Here is a 6575-nt window from a genome sequence, read left to right on the forward strand (position 1 = left end):
GAGTTAGATTAATGCTAGGGATGTAAAGGGTTAAACAGTTAACTTTTTAACTGGGATTTTACATCCGTAATTAATGCATGAAGCAACTTACAAACATTTCATGGAATCTAAACACTACATACATTCTAAACACTACATATATTCTCAGAAGGCTAATACCTATTTTGAACAAAACTAACATTCGGGTGACCTGCTCTGATCTCCAGCTAAGAGATTGTTCCATGCCCGTAGCCTAGTCCCAGAACTGGCCCTTAATCCCTTCAGTTCCCATGGGGGATTTTCACACCCCCAAGTCTTTAGATTTGTGAGAAGAGCCCAATCAATCATATAGGAATGAGACCTTTCTGCTGGCCTAGAGTTTAACAGACTTCTCTTGCAGCTTTTGTACAATGCTGTCTTTTAAGAAGGGAGCAATGCTAACTAAATGGACTGCCAATATCTCTGCACAGTTGATTGCTTTGGTATTTAAACATCCGGACTGAAGCAAATGTGCTTTGAGGATGACAAGGGGAAGGATTATTGGTTAATGAATGACAATACTGATAGATACTAGCAGAGTTGCCTCTGTATTTTTATTCTAGCAGAGCTCACCGCTGAGCTAAATTCTCTTGCCATCATTGATTTTTCTCCTAATCTATGTATTAGAGAATATAGAGTAGTCTAGCTCCATGTTTTGTTTCTGTAGATAATCAAGCTCTGGTTAAATGGCTGCCTCCCAGGACTGGTAATAAATAGTTTCTTTCTTCTATGTCTCTGCTTTGAATCCAACCCAAAAGCTAGGGCCTGATCCAAAGTTCAGTGAAGTCCATATGACTCAGCCTTTAACCAGGGAAAACTGGTTTAACATTGCAGAATCAAAAGCAAGTATGCTATAGATCCAGTTTCCATTCATCCAAATTTTAGGGGAGGAGGGGGAGAATGCTGATCAAATATTCTCTGCCAGAGGTTGAAAGTGATTACTAGTGAGTACCTTCCAAGAGCAGTTTAGTCTGAGCTAGTTCCTAATGTCACCTAATCCAGGTGACAAAAGAAAAAAATAGTTTCCCTTCTCCCCCTCCTGAACGTAGCACCTTTTGTTTCTATTTTGACTCAGGTGTGAATACTTAACTAAAGTGGAGGTGGCCAGACTGTAATCTGGGTCATGCCTTGACTACAGATGGAGGCTGTCACACTCAATAGTTTCACCTCTGCTCTGGGCTATTGCCAACACTTCACATGGTGTCCAGCTGTTGTTCCTTTGCTTGTTTGGCAAGGGCGACTAGGATAAGAGACTTTCTGTGATTTCTGTTGCTTTCCTTTACAGCAGGCTGTTATCCCCCTCTGCCTGAATGATGCACAAAGAGACTAGCGTGCAAGAGCATCAACTGCTTCACTGGCCAGTTCACAGGCTAGAAAGGAACAAAATGATGTGAAAGAAGCGGCACTCATTTCCTCTTCTTTCTTCCCACCCTGCCTTAGAGAAACATTAGGGGGGCAATGTTCTTGCTGGGAAGAAAGAAACTGTCTCTCCCTGTCTGCAGGCGTGGGGTACCAGAGTTTGCTAACATTTAGAGTTACCCCTGAAAAATATATTTTAATGGATGCCTCTTTGGCTTAAAAATAATTTTCTTTCACTAAAAGATGTTTTGTTTTTCTTTGTGTAGCTTAATATCAAATATTGCAGAGCAGCAATGAGTCCTGTTCTAGGGGAGTTAACGGTAACCAGTTACCCAGTGTGTGGGGAGCAGGTCTTCTGGCTCACACATTGGGGTGCCACTTCCAGCTCCAAACAGGCTGTGGAAGCTCCGTATGGGTCCAGGCTAGAGTGGCCCCTACCTGCAGTGGGGGAGCATGGTGGGCAGGTGCCTGGGCTGGAGTGGCTCTCCTTGCCCCCCTCCCCCCCATTTAATCAGTTAACCATTTACACTTAACTTTTAACTATTTAACTAATTAAATGGGATTTTACATCCCTGTCCTTTTCACGTGCTGTTCTATGTACAGAAGAACATAAGCGCATAAGAATTGGCATACTGGGTCAGATCAATGCTTCATCTAGCTCACTATCCTCTCTGGCCCATTCCAAGTACTTCAGACCATTTATCACTAAGGGTATGTCTACACAACCCCGATAGTTCGAACTAGGAGGGTAATGTAGGCATACCGCAATTGCAAATGAAGCCCGGGATTTGAATTTCCCAGGCTTCATTTGCATAAGCGGGGAGCCGCCATTTTTAAAACCCCGCTGGTTCGAACCCCGTGCAGCGCGGCTACATGGGGCTCGAACTAGGTTGTGGTACGAGGTGGAACGAGGTGTACCGGTAGTTCGGAATAGGAAGCCTAGTCTGAACTACCTAGTTCGAGCCCCATGTAGCCGCGCTGCACGGGGTTCGAACCAGCGGGGTTTTAAAAATGGTGGCTCCCTGCTTATGCAAATGAAGCCCGGGAAATTCAAATCCCGGGCTTCATTTGCAAGTGCGGTATGCCTACATTACCCTCCTAGTTCGAACTAGTGGGGTAGTGTAGACATACCCTAAGTCCTTTGTCTGGATGGTAAGAAAAACAGGAGAGTCTAAAGGAACTTCTTGTGACTTCTTGGTAAGACAGTTACAGTGATCCAGCAGTTCATGTTTGTTACTGATGTGGTGAAATCTAATTAGAAACACACCACCGGTTTTGGTGGCAGCCCTGTTTTTGACAGCTTGCTCTGAGGTAGGCAGCTACTGCAGATAGCACGACAGACTCTGCTCCCCGACACTTGTAGAGCCTGCTCCAGGTTGAGGAGAAACTTCAAAGTTTGCCAAAGAGTTCAGAAGACAGCAGAAAGGAGAGGAGAACAGACCTATCCAGAGGACACGTGCCTTTGCTGTCAGGGAGAGGCTACCAGTTGAACCCAAAAGGACTGAGGGTTATTTATTTTTCTATCTTATGTCGGACTTTGAGGCTTTTTATGGGGGGAGGCAAATGGTAAGAGTGGCTTTTGCCAGGAAAGATATCCAGTGGGGGCCTGATCTTGAGCAGTGATCCAAAGTCATAAAGACCATTGTTACCAGTGGCTCTAACCTGAGAAGCAAACCAGGGAAGAGGTGGCCAGGCGGATCATACTAGAACAATTTATGCAGATCCTTCCTGCTAGAGGATGCGTGTATGTGTTCCAGCATAGGCCCAGGATATTGTTTGATGAAGGGAGGCCGACTGGAAAACTGTTCGTCAGCCATAGATCCAGCCATTGGAACTCCAAGATCTGAAGTTGCCTGTTCCAGGGGATCACCACCTACAAATCTATGGTCCAGACAAAAAGAGTGGCCTCTGGGAAACACCAGCCCTAGCCAAGCTCTTCAGACTATCAGTACCGGCAGCAGGGCCATGGAGCCTGGTCCCACATGAACCAAAAGGCTGGGGAAAAACCTGAACCTAAGAGAAGGTCTTTCTTGGGCACTCAGCTCTCTCTCAATCAGATGATGGGGTGGTTTCCTTGAATAGAAGCTGTGTATCGTGTGGATGGTGGGGTCATTTTCACCATGACTGTCCCTTTATTGATTACTAGTATAGGCAAGCATCGACAGTGGACATCAGGGCTTGGAAAAGAGACCCAGCCAAGATGTTGGTGCCAGTGTGGGACAATGGGGTAGAAGTGCAGGAACCAACAGACACGGGCTGCAGCTAAACATTAATTAGGGAACATCTACCATCCCCAGGAGGTACCATCTACCTTCAGTGTGTACATGGAGGTGTGAGCCCATATCCTACAAAGAAAATATCTATAACTGGGCATGAAATTGCACAGGAATGGAATAAGAACATAAGATCAGCCATAGTGGATCAGACCAAAGGTCCCTCTAGCCCAGTGTCCTGTCTTCTGACAATGGCCAATGCCAGTTGATTCAGAGGGAGAGAACAGAACAGGTAATCATCAAGTTATCCATCTTGCGTTATCCACTCTCAGCTCCTGACAAACAGAGGCTAGGGACACCATTTCTTCCCATTCTGGCTAATAGTAATTAATGGAGCTATCCTCTATGAATTTATCTAGTTCTTTTTTGAACTCTGTTATGGTCATGGACTTTATAACAGCCTCTGGCAAGGAGTTCCACAGATTGACTGTACATTGTGTGACAAAGTACTTCCTTTTGTTTTAAACCTGCTGTCTATTAATTTCATTTGGTGACCCCCTAAAGCCTTTTATGGAGTGTGGAGCATGAATGTGTCTGTCTCAAGCTTACCCAATGATTCAGGGCTGAGCCTGGAAGTTTTTCTGAAAGGCCATAAAATCACGGGGTGACAATATCCTTGAAAGAACTAACCCTCCCATAGGTGCCCCTGAGTGGTAAGAACCAGTAGAGTTAGCTGGAGTTGTAGAGAATCAAGACCCTGGTTAAGAGATTTCCTAGAAGGAACCAATTCCCTTATCCTGGTAATCAGGAAAATCGGGGACCTTGCAAACTCTGGGCCTAACCCTGAATGCAGCCTCACAAGCTAACAGAAGTATGATCTGACTCTGGCTCCATCCTGAGTTGTATGTATAAACAACTTGTCTGTGTGAAGGGTTAAATAATCAATCAGTAACTGAGGAAACAGTGGGCCCCAATCAGAAGTGAAAGTAAGGAGGAGTGCCCTGGTGTGCAGCTTTGGCAGGAGCTGGCTGAGCTGTGGCAAAAGCCAGCAGGGAGTTATTTAAAGAGCTGGCAGGGACCCAGGTTGCAATAGGACAGTACCTGTAAGAGTTACTTTCACTGCTGGCTCTAGTTCAACCACAGAGAAGTGGCAAAGACCTTTCAAAGCTGAGAAATGCGGGTACAACTCTTGGTTCCAAAGAAGTTCCTCAGGGAAGTATTACAGTTAGCACCTCGTGGGAAACAGTTGGGCAAGAGAAGATCCTTGAAATGGTGTCCCTTTGGTTTTAATGTCCAGGCTCTCACAAAGAGTTTAGAGATGCTGTATGTCATGCCCTAAGTGTCAGGCAGACCCAAGAAGACCCCCAGTGGTTCACTAGTGCCTCTCCTGGTAGGTGAAATATTCTTTGAGAGGATTGCTATGGACATGCTGGGAGCACTGGAAAAAGAAAAGAATGCTGCTGGATATTAACATTCATTGATGATTCTAGATTATGCCCAGAAGTGACCTATCAGAGGGCACCCAGTATCGTGTGCTCCAGATTACTGCCAGGGTTTGCTGGCTCCTGTGTGGTAGCTGCTGGAGCCAGTGAGCTGTGCCCCATGAAGAGGTGCAGAAGCAACTGCTGGGAGCTGCAAGGGGGGGATCACTGCTTTGCAGGAGGGGAAACTGAGGGTAAGGGAGTGATGCCTGCAGGGGTCGTGACTTGAGTTGTTCTGGGGTGGCTGAACCTGTAAGCTGTGCTCCCCCTAACATACTATCAGCAGGTACGGGTTATCTGATCATGACATATGGTACCAGGAGGCCATTCCCCCTTCACTCAGCCACTGCATTGACCATCGCTCCTGTAATGATAAAAATTATTGCTGGAGTGAGAATACTAAGGGAAATACTGTCTGACTGACTTAAGGACTGACCAGGGAATCAGCTTCATTTCTGCCAATGAAGGAATTATGTAGTCTGTTGAAAATCAAAGCCTTAAAGATATTGGTTTACCACCCTCAGACAAATAGGCTAGTGGATATGATACTGAAAAAGATGCTAAGGATGTTTGTGGCCTCAGAACCCCATCACTGGGACCAATTGCTCCCACCCTGCCTGTTTGCCATCTGTGAAGTGCTGCAGGCATCTATTTACAGGTTTCTTTTCATTCAAACTGTTGTATGGGAGATAGCCAAAAACAACCAGTGTGGTGCAATATATGATCCTTTTGAGTGAAAATGTGGAGATGCCAGGGGCTTTTGCAAGGGAAAAATCCACTATAGTTAAAACAAAGCCCGGAATAGATTTATGATAGAGGGGCCAGGAGGTGAGAATTCAAGCCTTGGGATAAGGAATTATTATTGCTACCATTTCCTCATTTATAAAGAGGAGCTAATAACACTGCCTCACCTGGATCTGAGGTGCTCATGGTAAATGGGGACTGTGTAAGTACCTAGACAGAAGATTATTAGTTAATGTTGCTGTGAGAACTAGAATCTTTTATATTTTCTGATGATTGTAGCCTACAATTCTCAGTTTCATGATGTCAATAACCCTGGAAAAATATTACTTACAGAATTAAAAACAAGTACAGTTCTCAACATCTTTCTGTTTCAACTACCCCTTTATAACTGCTGCATTTCTTCACAGAAACATCCCTCTCTCTGTTTAGACATTAACTGTAAGCCCACAGAACATCACAAACACAGGCTATTTTCCCCTCTGCAGCTCAGGAGAAATAATGCAAACAGTTGGATTTGTGATTATTGATTCTAAATGGTGTGACAATACGACCATGACATTTCTGTTTTTCAATCCTATAGCTGTCCTCTCAGGGCTTAGTGGCCAAATCCTGCTGTCTTTATAAAGGCCAAACTCCTAAGAACAGCAGTATTCACCCCTTACTTTATTGTTTAAACCCTATGGGGGTTCTTGGCTATTCAGCACAGATTTGTGTATACTTTGCATCTTGCCAACAATGTCCCCTCTGACACAGGAGGGAT

Source organism: Pelodiscus sinensis, chromosome 1, assembly GCF_049634645.1.
Source record: "Pelodiscus sinensis isolate JC-2024 chromosome 1, ASM4963464v1, whole genome shotgun sequence".
In the NCBI taxonomy this organism is placed as follows: Eukaryota; Metazoa; Chordata; order Testudines; family Trionychidae; genus Pelodiscus; species Pelodiscus sinensis.